This window comes from Ranitomeya imitator, chromosome 3 (genome assembly GCF_032444005.1).
Source record: "Ranitomeya imitator isolate aRanImi1 chromosome 3, aRanImi1.pri, whole genome shotgun sequence".
In the NCBI taxonomy this organism is placed as follows: domain Eukaryota; kingdom Metazoa; phylum Chordata; class Amphibia; order Anura; family Dendrobatidae; genus Ranitomeya; species Ranitomeya imitator.
Window position 1 is genome coordinate 685,063,741 of NC_091284.1, and position 10,991 is coordinate 685,074,731.

General features: G+C 54.7%; 1 non-coding gene across 1 annotated transcript; it reads right to left on the reverse strand.

Annotated features, from left to right (window-relative positions):
* Nucleotides 1-3,670: 3,670 nt before the first annotated feature.
* On the reverse strand, nucleotides 3,671-3,821 carry LOC138673627 (5.8S ribosomal RNA). The gene has a single exon (XR_011320248.1). It is a non-coding gene; the product is annotated as a 5.8S ribosomal RNA (ribosomal RNA).
* Nucleotides 3,822-10,991: the final 7,170 nt, after the last annotated feature.

Below are 10,991 nucleotides of genomic sequence, written 5' to 3' on the forward strand. Positions count from 1 at the left end.
CAAGCCTAGGTTTGAGTCACAAATCACACCACTGACCTGTGAAGGGCCCGCTCAGGTACCAACTGACAATCCGGAGCTCCGCCCAGGCTCCATGCCAGAGCTAGATTCAGATGTGATGGATGTGCCTTTCCTTTTACGGCCGGGAGACAGTCTGGAGGGAGACCCGTGCCCCCCGCCAGAGCTAGATTCAGATTAGATGGATGTGCCTTTCCTTTTACGGCCAGTAGACAGTCGGGAGGGAGACCCATGCCCCACGCCAAAGCTAGATTCGGATGAGATGGATGTGCCTTTCCTTTTACGGCCGGTAGACAGTCGGGAGGGAGACCCGTGCCCTGAGCCTGACCACACAGGGAGCATTTCTGACCGCATAGGCAATGAGGAGGTCATGGATGGCAGCAATTTAAGTATCCAGAAAAGGGAATGGAAAGACAAAAACCGCACGGCTACCAAGGCCGCCGGATTGTACAAGCGTCACTCATTGAATCACCCCATGTTAAAGGGGTTCCACTCGTACCTAACAGTTACCCATGGGGTCCCAAACTGTCAACAGGAGGTATCAAACGTAGCACGGTTTCTATTTTTTGTGAACCCAAAATCTGTAACTCTGGAGTACCTCGTAAAACCAAACCAGGTTAATAATTTTTTTCAACAACTTGGAAAACTCCATCTATCGAGCCAGACCTCCCTCAAAATGTTGAAGCATATACGGAGATTTACCATGTATCAGATGAGGGCTACCAAACTGAGACTAGAGAATCCTCAACTTTATAAGGCATGCGAAGTGTTCATGAATTTTACAACAGACCTTCAGAAATCATTGTACAAGGGAGCCTGCCGAGAGTCTGTAAGTAAAAGGTACACCGTTCAAAAGAGCCAATATTCAGCGCATTGTTACCAAACCTTGGATGTTGGTTAATTGCCTTTATTTTTCCCCACAGGTACGATCTATTGATGAAGCCATCAAAGTCACCCAAGGACTGCCAGATTATACTGGAGGAGGCAAGGCCAACATTTCTAGCTAGCATCGAGGCTGTGACAGATGGCGGATCAGAAGTAGATCGCCGGGAAGTGGTACTGTACCTCGAGGCCCTTCTGATTCTAAAACATCTCCAAAGACCAGGTGTTGTTCGTAACATGACGGTAAGTCGTCGGGCCCTGTGGGTCAGCGGTATTTGCTGAACCGGTTCAATATTTTTCCACCTTTTTTTTTCACATCGTAGGTTTCAGAGTGGAATGAGAGGATCCATCACACGTACCAAGGAAGACGCAAGACAATTGTGGGTGTGAAGACTCACAAGTGCTCCACCTCTCAGGTAGCAACTTTTGTACTTTCAGAGGAAGAGGAATCGGTAAGCTTTTCTCAAAGCCAGGGAACCCAGGCAACCCCACTCATTGTGGGGAGCAAAACACTCTCTTGTCCCCATGTAAAACCTTTTGGAGGGGTGCCCCCAGACTGGAGAGTAACATATATATATTTTTTTTCTTTTTCAGTGGTTCAATGCGTATGCGGAATATGTCAGACCGGTCTTTACCTTTGGCCGAAAGATTATCACAAACTTTTTCGTGACGTGTACCGGGAATCCATCCATGAGCCTCAGACGATACCATTCAAGGTAAGGTAGCCACAAGTCAAGTGACCCACAGCCATAAGTAGCAACCGGTACTAACAATGTGCTTTCCTCCGTAGCTACAACCTCCCAAACATCACCAGCCACCTTGTACGGCGGATTTGCGAGACATGGACTTTGTCACAATACACAGATTGCGAAAAGCGCTTGTTTGCACGCTACTTGGCACATACAAACGATGTGGCCGAGAGAGTTTACCGGGAGAAGACCCTGACCGATATGTGCCGTGCCCAAGAGCTAGTGTTCAACGCAGGAAATCATGAGGACGCAAAAATTATGTCGCCAGTAATGGCATCAACCAGTGAATTGGATAACGAGGTGGTAGACCTCACGGAAAGTGATACCGAGTCATCCGAGTCTACTGAGGGGTATAGTCTCAAGAATATTCGGCTCATCCCAATCAGGAGAACAAAGCCCTTGTGAATATGTCAATTTTTATCTGACATTAATAAAATTATTCAAATGTACATTCATCTTTGCCTCTTTGACTTGCCTCACTTTTCTCCCACTTTGGGGACCCTTTCGGGGTACTCTGCAACATATTGAAGCCCCTCTTGGGTGGGGGGTAAGGGGAATTGTGATTTTTTTTTTTCTCAGAAAATTGCCCAAAATTTTCCAAGTGTCAAGGACTCTTCCAGAAAAGCTTCCCCAGGCTTCTGGAAGTGTCCTCGGTACACCTCCAGCGGTTTCCCCCTGCCTGGAAGTCTGACACATGTCTGAAATTTTCAAAGTGTGAAAGTATGGTTTTTCACCCAAAATTCAACTTTCCGCCCATGAACCACAGACTTCACCCACACTTAGGTCACTGTCTTGGGGTACACCTCCAGTGCTATGTCACGGTCATCACTGTTGTCACAAAAAATTGACTTTTGTTTAGGCCAAGCAATTTGAGGAAGGCACGGCAGCCAGCAGCCCGTACGGTACAGGGGTTGATCAGACCCCCGTACGTCCGGTTGTGGTCTCCGTGCCCCGAAGGGGTTCCCGCTTCTCGCCTGCACCAGGCACGGCAGCCAGCAGACCGTACGGTCCAGGGGTGGGTCAGACTCCCGTACGTCCGGTTGTGGTCTCCGTGCCCCGAAGGGGTTCCCACTTCTCGCCTGCACCAGGCACGGCAGCCAGCAGACCGTACGGTCCAGGGGTGGATCAGACCCCCGTACGTCCGGTTGTGGTCTCCATGCCCCGAAGGGGTTCCCGCTTCTCGCCTGCACCAGGAACGGCAGCCAGCAGACCGTACGGTCCAGGGGTGGGTCAGACCCCCGTACGTCCGGTTGTGGTCTCCGTGCCCCGAAGGGGTTCTCGCTTCTCGCCTGCGGCAGGCACAGCAGCCAGCAGACCGTACGGTCCAGGGGTGGGTCAGACCCCCGTACGTCCGGTTGTAGTCTCCGTGCCCCGAAGGGGTTCTCGCTTCTCACCTGCGGCAGGCACAGCAGCCCGTACGGTCCAGGGGTTGATCAGGCCCCTGTACGTCTGCCCGTGGTCTCCGTGAGTCTTTCGCCCCTATACCAAGGGACCACACCTATGGCCATTTAGCTCAGTTGGTTAGAGCGTGGTGCTAATAACACCAAGGTCGTGGGTTCGATCCCCGTACGGGCCAAGCACATCTACAAACGCCCCTATACCCAGATGACCAATTTGCACATCAGGGCCGCTGCGGACCTCCACCAGAGTTTCCTCTGGCTTCGTCCTGCCCAGGCATAGCTCACCATCTTTCGGGTCCTATCGCGCACTCATGCTCCACCTCCCCAACAGAGGGGGGCCGATGGTGCACCCGCCATGTCAACCCCCCGGAGCGGGCGGCGGGATCCCACCTCGGCCGGAGCGCCCCGGCCTTCACCTTCATTGCGCCACAGGGTTTCACGTCGCAACGGGGGGAGTGACGATGGTAAACCCCATCAGGTGGGCCCAGGGCAGGTGAGTCTGGCCTTGGGGGGACGTAAGGGATAAAGGAGAAGAGACCATCAGGGCACGGAGCCTCAGGCCTCCCTCGTTGTCACCCTTGCGAGGTGACCCCAGCTGCGCCATGGAGGCGATAGATGGAGGGGCAACCCTCAGACAGGCATAGCCCCGGGAGCACCCCGGGGCCGCAAGGTGCGTTCGAAGTGTCGATGATCAATGTGTCCTGCAATTCACACTAATTCTCGCAGCTAGCTGCGTTCTTCGACGCGCGCGCCGAGTGATCCACCGTTAAGAGTCGCGCTTTCTGGTTTGGGGACACTCGGAGGCGCCCCCCTTTTCACTCTCGTGTCAGCCGGCCGCAAAAGACTGGGATGCTTTGGAGGGTTGTTTTCAAATCTCGGCCCTGTTGCCCGGGCGCTCGGCCTCCCCGTCCCTCCCTCCAGCGGGGAGGAGAACAAAGGAGGGCTCGAGGCTTCTCAACCTACCGCCCAGACCCACATACCCCGGGGAGGGGTGTGTGAGCGCACAGGAGAATGGTACCCGGGACGGCCTTTCGCGTACGCGGGGGGCTTCTTATTTTTCCTCGGCAGGCAGCGGCAGGGCAACAATCGTCGGCGCGAGGCCGGGCGTCTTTTTCCTGGGCGACGGAGCGAGAGGGGCTCCCCGCACCCTCCCGACGTCGCCCGCCCGCTGTCCTCACGTGCCCTCACCGTCCCCACCCTGCGGAGCGCCCTGGCGAAGCAGAAAGAGACCTACCACCGCCCCCATCACGTTCGGTACCCTTCGGGGATTTGGCGGGCGGCTGGCCTCCTGATCTGCACCTCATCGGTATTTTTCACTCGCCCATTAAAGATCCTTCCACAGGTTCATCTAGGGAAACCTTGTTACGACTTTTACTGTCTCTAGATAGTCAAGTTCGATCGTCTTCTCGGCTCTCCACCATGGGTCTTGGCCGAACCCGGCGGGGCCGATCCAAGGACCTCACTAAACCATCCAATCGGTAGTAGCGACGGGCAGTGTGTACAAAGGCCAGGGACTTAATCAATCGAGGGAGAGAAGCCAGATAGGAAGCCCCGCAGCGGGAAGGGCACCTGGAGGAAGGGAAATCCTCCTCGTCGTCCGTGCCAGCAGGCGGGCATCCCGGGGCGTCACCTTGCGGAGGAAAAAAAGGAGCCTGAACGGCGAGTGCAGTGCCACTGGGGAGATCGTGCACGCTGTACGGTGCGAGGCGGCCGATGCGGAGGGTGTCTGGAAAAAAAACCCACCTTGCACGGAGAGGGCGAGGTGACTGGCCTCCGGAGGACGCCACGGCTCCCCTGCCTCGTGACCCACCGCTCCCGGGGCGACACACAGAGTCGCTGCTGGGGAGAGGGGCCAGGGCGGTGGGGGGCCTATGCGGCGCCACCATCTGGCTTAGACCCGGCCTCCCGATCGGAGGGCATCCGTTGTAAAAACCACCCCTTGCGCGGGGAGGGCCGTAGGTGACTGGCCTTCGGAGGACGCCACGGCCGCCCTGCCTCGTGACCCACCGCTCCCGGGGCGACACACAGAGTCGCTGCTGGGGAGAGGGGCCAGGGCGGTGGGGGGCCTATGCGGGGCCTCCGTCTGGCTTAGACCTGCCTCCGCCGCGGGGGGTCCTCGACCCACCGGCGGACGGGCGCGAGGAGTGGGAGAGGGGGGCTGGCCGTCGGGGTCCACCGCGGCTCAGGCGCAGAGCCCGCCAGCGACGCGGAGGTCGCACGGGGGGCGCAGTTGGCCTGGCCGTGTCGGCGTCGCCCTATGGCGTAGTCCCTCGTCCCGGGCTCTTGCCCGTAACCTCAAAGGAGCCCCAACCGAGCGGCGTCTCCCCCCCAAAGCCGTGCCTCCGCTGTTGAGAACAGAAGAAGCCCGGGGCGGCAGTTCGCCGGGTACTCCCCTTCGCCAAAACTCTTTTTGCCCCACTCGTCTCTCCCTTTTCCATCCTCCCTTCTCGCTCTGGGGCGTCCGCTTGGTCTCTCTCTCTCTCTCTCGCTCTCTCCCTCTCGCGCTCCCTTCCGAGCCGCCTCGGAGGACGTCGGACGAGCGGGGAAGGCGACGGCGTTCGGCCGGGCACACCACGCGGTGAGAACCCACTCCGCCTGCCTCCCCACGCGTCTGTCATCCCCCCACTATCGTAGGGGCTCGGGAAAAGACTGGAGAACGCGGAGCTCGGCGGTGGCGTGGAAGCGCCACCCACCGCCGCCGCTCTCGCCGATGCCCACCGCGGAGGCCGCCCATCGGACGCTGGGTGGGGGTCGGCACGGGCCTCCGCGGGCGAGCTGCGCATCTGGAAGTCAAAGGGCCGCCCTCGGAGAAGTTCGTTGTGCTACCCCGCGCGGGGAGCGATTCGGACGACGGGCCCCCACGCCGAGGTGGGTGGGCGCCCCGCCATTCGCCCGCGCGGGTCGTCGGACCCCTGCCGTACCACAGTTCGGGTCAAACTCCCCCTCTGCACGGCAGCCACCGTCCTGCGAACGGGAGGCGACTGCCGGCGTGCACGCCCAAGGATGCGTGCCTGAATCCCGGGGGGGGTAAAAGAGGAAGGAGACCGCCCGCCTTAGACCGACGCGGGCTCCAAAGCCCGGGCCGAGCGAGCGGCACCACCTCCCCACCCGGGAGCGCTGAGCCAAATCGATCGGAGGAAGAGCCGGTGGGGGGCATGGGTGAGAAACCCCACCCGCTGCCATCCTTCCCCTCGGGGAGACGGGGAAGAAACATGCCCGATAGTCCTGGAGGTACCTCTCCGACACGCTACGGGCGCCCTCGAGACGGAATCCGGGTCACAGTGCGATTCTCTCATAGGTCTCCCCAGTGGCGTGGAAGCGGGAGACATCCGACGCAGAGAAACGCCAAGCCTGCTCTGAGGGGACCGAGTCAGGGGGTGCAATCCGCCCTCCTGGAGCCCTCCTCGGGACGAAGACTCCAGATCTGCCTCCCTTCTGACATCCGTCACCCTCGGAGAACCAGAACACGCTTGGGGAGGGTCCGTTCAGGCTCAGGCGACCCGGGAAACGCGTCTCTGACTTGGGGCAGACGACCGGCAAGAGTCCCCCTGGAGCCGCGGAAGCCTGGTGTCGACGCGAGGGCGGACTTCCATGCAAACAGGGGGGTACTCGCCAAACCGCCTACCCGACTTGAGGAACCACGAAAACATCGGAAATCAGTCGGGCCCGAGAGGTACCCCTCTCTCCTATATCCTGCAGCTGGTGTGCAAAAGTGGGTATTTGCATGGCGAAACACCGACCCCCACTTTAAGGGAGCGAAGCCGAAAAGTGTCCAACTTCCTGGAGCTGTGCGGCGGATCCGGCGGCCAGAAATTCCTCATTCCGGTTCTATTTTTTTTTTTTTCGATTTTGCGAAATTTGGCGGCCAGGCGGCGTAGCTGGGGCCTGGACTAGCCCGAAACACCTGGAGCCGGCGAGCGGAACGAATTTCCCAACGTTCTGCGGCTCCCGGAAGCCAAAAACGCATCGCCGAAAAATTTCAAAGTCCCAAGGACTCGTTCTTGAAAATCGATCCGGGGGCCATGGAAGTGTCCTCGGTACAGCTTCAGAGCTTTCCCCCCGCCTGGAAGTCTGAAAGTTCTATGTTTGTTCTAAGTGGAAAATCGCGTTTTTTTCAGTGTTCCACCCATCAGACCCAAACTTTGCCCACGCTTAGGTCTCTGTCTCGGGGTGCTTTACAACATATTGACGCCCCTTTAGGGTGGAAGTAGGGGAAAGGGGTCATTTTTCACAAAATCGGAAATTTCTCAAAATATTTCTAAGTGTCAAGGACACTTTTGGAAAATCTTCCCCAGGCTCCTGGAAGCCTCCTCGGTACGCCTCCTGCGGTTTCTCCCTGCCTGGAAGTCTGACACTTGTCTGAAATTTTTAGAGTATGAAAATGCGTTTTTTCACCCAAAATTCGACTTTGCGCCCATGACCCGCAAACTTCACCCACAGTTAGGTCACTGCCTTGGGGTACCTCACATCATATTGACGCCCCCCTGGCGTGGAAGTAGGGGAAACGTGTCAATTTTCACAAAATCGTGATTTTCTGAAAATATTTCTAAGTGTCAAGGACACTTTTGGAAAATCTTCCCCAGGCTCCTGGAAGCCTCCTCGGTACGCCTCCTGCGGTTTCTCCCTGCCTGGAAGTCTGACACTTGTCTGAAATTTTTAGAGTATGAAAATGCGGTTTTTCACCCAAAATTCGACTTTGCGCCCATGACTTGCAAACTTCACCCACATTTGGGCGACTGTCCTGGGGTACCTCACAACATATTGACGCCCCCCTGGCGTGGAAGTAGGGGAAACGTGTCAATTTTCACAAAATCGTGATTTTTTAAAAATATTTCTAAGTGTCAAGGACACTTTTGGAAAATCTTCCCCAGGCTCCTGGAAGCCTCCTCGGTACGCCTCCTGCGGTTTCTCCCTGCCTGGAAGTCTGACACTTGTCTGAAATTTTTAGAGTATGAAAATGCGGATTTTCACCCAAAATTCGACTTTGCGCCCATGACTCGCAAACTTCACCCACATTCGGGCGACTGTCCTGGGGTACCTCACAACATATTGACGCCCCCCTGGCGTGGAAGTAGGGGAAATGTGTCAATTTTCACAAAATCATGATTTTTTCAAAATATTTCTAAGTGTCAAGGACACTTTTGGATAATCTTCCCCAGGCTCCTGGAAGCCTCATCGGTACGCCTCCTGCGGTTTCTCCCTGCCTGGAAGTCTGACACTTGTCTGAAATTTTTAGAGTATGAAAACGCGGTTTTTCACCCAAAATTCGACTTTGCGCCCCTGACTCGCAAACTTCACCCACATTTAGGCGACTGTCCTGGGGTACCTCACAACATATTGACGCCCCCCTGGCGTGGAAGTAGGGGAAACGTGTCAATTTTCACAAAATCGTGATTTTCTGAAAATATTTCTAAGTGTCAAGGACACTTTTGGATAATCTTCCCCAGGCTCCTGGAAGCCTCCTCGGTACGCCTCCTGCGGTTTCCCCCTGCCTGGAAGTCTGACACTTGTCTGAAATTTTTAGCGCATGAAAACGCGGTTTTTCACCCAAAATTCGACTTTGCGCCCCTGACTCGCAAACTTCACCCACATTTAGGCGACTGTCCTGGGGTACCTCACAACATATTGACGCCCCCCTGGCGTGGAAGTAGGGGAAACGTGTCAATTTTCACAAAATCGTGATTTTCTGAAAATATTTCTAAGTGTCAAGGACACTTTTGGAAAATCTTCCCCAGGCTCCTGGAAGCCTCCTCGGTACGCCTCCTGCGGTTTCTCCCTGCCTGGAAGTCTGACACTTGTCTGAAATTTTTAGAGTATGAAAACGCGGTTTTTCACCCAAAATTCGACTTTGCGCCCATGACTTGCAAACTTCACCCACATTTGGGCGACTGTCCTGGGGTACCTCACAACATATTGACGCCCCCCTGGCGTGGAAGTAGGGGAAACGTGTCAATTTTCACAAAATCGTGATTTTTTCAAAATATTTCTAAGTGTCAAGGACACTTTTGGATAATCTTCCCCAGGCTCCTGGAAGCCTCCTCGGTACGCCTCCTGCGGTTTCTCCCTGCCTGGAAGTCTGACACTTGTCTGAAATTTTTAGAGTATGAAAACGCGGTTTTTCACCCAAAATTCGACTTTGCGCCCATGACTTGCAAACTTCACCCACATTTGGGCGACTGTCCTGGGGTACCTCACAACATATTGACGCCCCCCTGGCGTGGAAGTAGGGGAAACGTGTCAATTTTCACAAAATCGTGATTTTTTCAAAATATTTCTAAGTGTCAAGGACACTTTTGGATAATCTTCCCCAGGCTCCTGGAAGCCTCCTCGGTACGCCTCCTGCGGTTTCTCCCTGCCTGGAAGTCTGACACTTGTCTGAAATTTTTAGAGTATGAAAACGCGGTTTTTCACCCAAAATTCGACTTTGCGCCCATGACTCGCAAACTTCACCCACATTTGGGCGACTGTCCTGGGGTACCTCACAACATATTGACGCCCCCCTGGCGTGGAAGTAGGGGAAACGTGTCAATTTTCACAAAATCGTGATTTTTTCAAAATATTTCTAAGTGTCAAGGACACTTTTGGATAATCTTCCCCAGGCTCCTGGAAGCCTCCTCGGTACGCCTCCTGCGGTTTCTCCCTGCCTGGAAGTCTGACACTTGTCTGAAATTTTTAGAGTATGAAAATGCGGTTTTTCACCCAAAATTCGACTTTACGCCCATGACTCGCAAACTTCACCCACATTTGGGCGACTGTCCTGGGGTACCTCACAACATATTGACGCCCCCCTGGCGTGGAAGTAGGGGAAACGTGTCAATTTTCACAAAATCATGATTTTTTCAAAATATTTCTAAGTGTCAAGGACACTTTTGGATAATCTTCCCCAGGCTCCTGGAAGCCTCCTCGGTACGCCTCCTGCGGTTTCTCCCTGCCTGGAAGTCTGACACTTGTCTGAAATTTTTAGAGTATGAAAACGCGGTTTTTCACCCAAAATTCGACTTTGCGCCCATGACTCGCAAACTTCACCCACATTTGGGCGACTGTCCTGGGGTACCTCACAACATATTGACGCCCCCCTGGCGTGGAAGTAGGGGAAACGTGTCAATTTTCACAAAATCGTGATTTTTTCAAAATATTTCTAAGTGTCAAGGACACTTTTGGAAAATCTTCCCCAGGCTCCTGGAAGCCTCCTCGGTACGCCTCCTGCGGTTTCTCCCTGCCTGGAAGTCTGACACTTGTCTGAAATTTTTAGAGTATGAAAACGCGGTTTTTCACCCAAAATTCGACTTTGCGCCCCTGACTCGCAAACTTCACCCACATTTAGGCGACTGTCCTGGGGTACCTCACAACATATTGACGCCCCCCTGGCGTGGAAGTAGGGGAAACGTGTCAATTTTCACAAAATCGTGATTTTCTGAAAATATTTCTAAGTGTCAAGGACACTTTTGGATAATCTTCCCCAGGCTCCTGGAAGCCTCCTCGGTACGCCTCCTGCGGTTTCCCCCTGCCTGGAAGTCTGACACTTGTCTGAAATTTTTAGCGCATGAAAACGCGGTTTTTCACCCAAAATTCGACTTTGCGCCCATGACTCGCAAACTTCACCCACATTTGGGCGACTGTCCTGGGGTACCTCACAACATATTGACGCCCCCCTGGCGTGGAAGTAGGAGAAACGTGTCAATTTTCACAAAATCGTGATTTTTTCAAAATATTTCTAAGTGTCAAGGACACTTTTGGATAATCTTCCCCAGGCTCCTGGAAGCCTCCTCGGTACGCCTCCTGCGGTTTCCCCCTGCCTGGAAGTCTGACACTTGTCTGAAATTTTTAGCGCATGAAAACGCGGTTTTTCACCCAAAATTCGACTTTGCGCCCATGACTCGCAAACTTCACCCACATTTGGGCGACTGTCCTGGGGTACCTCACAACATATTGACGCCCCCCTGGC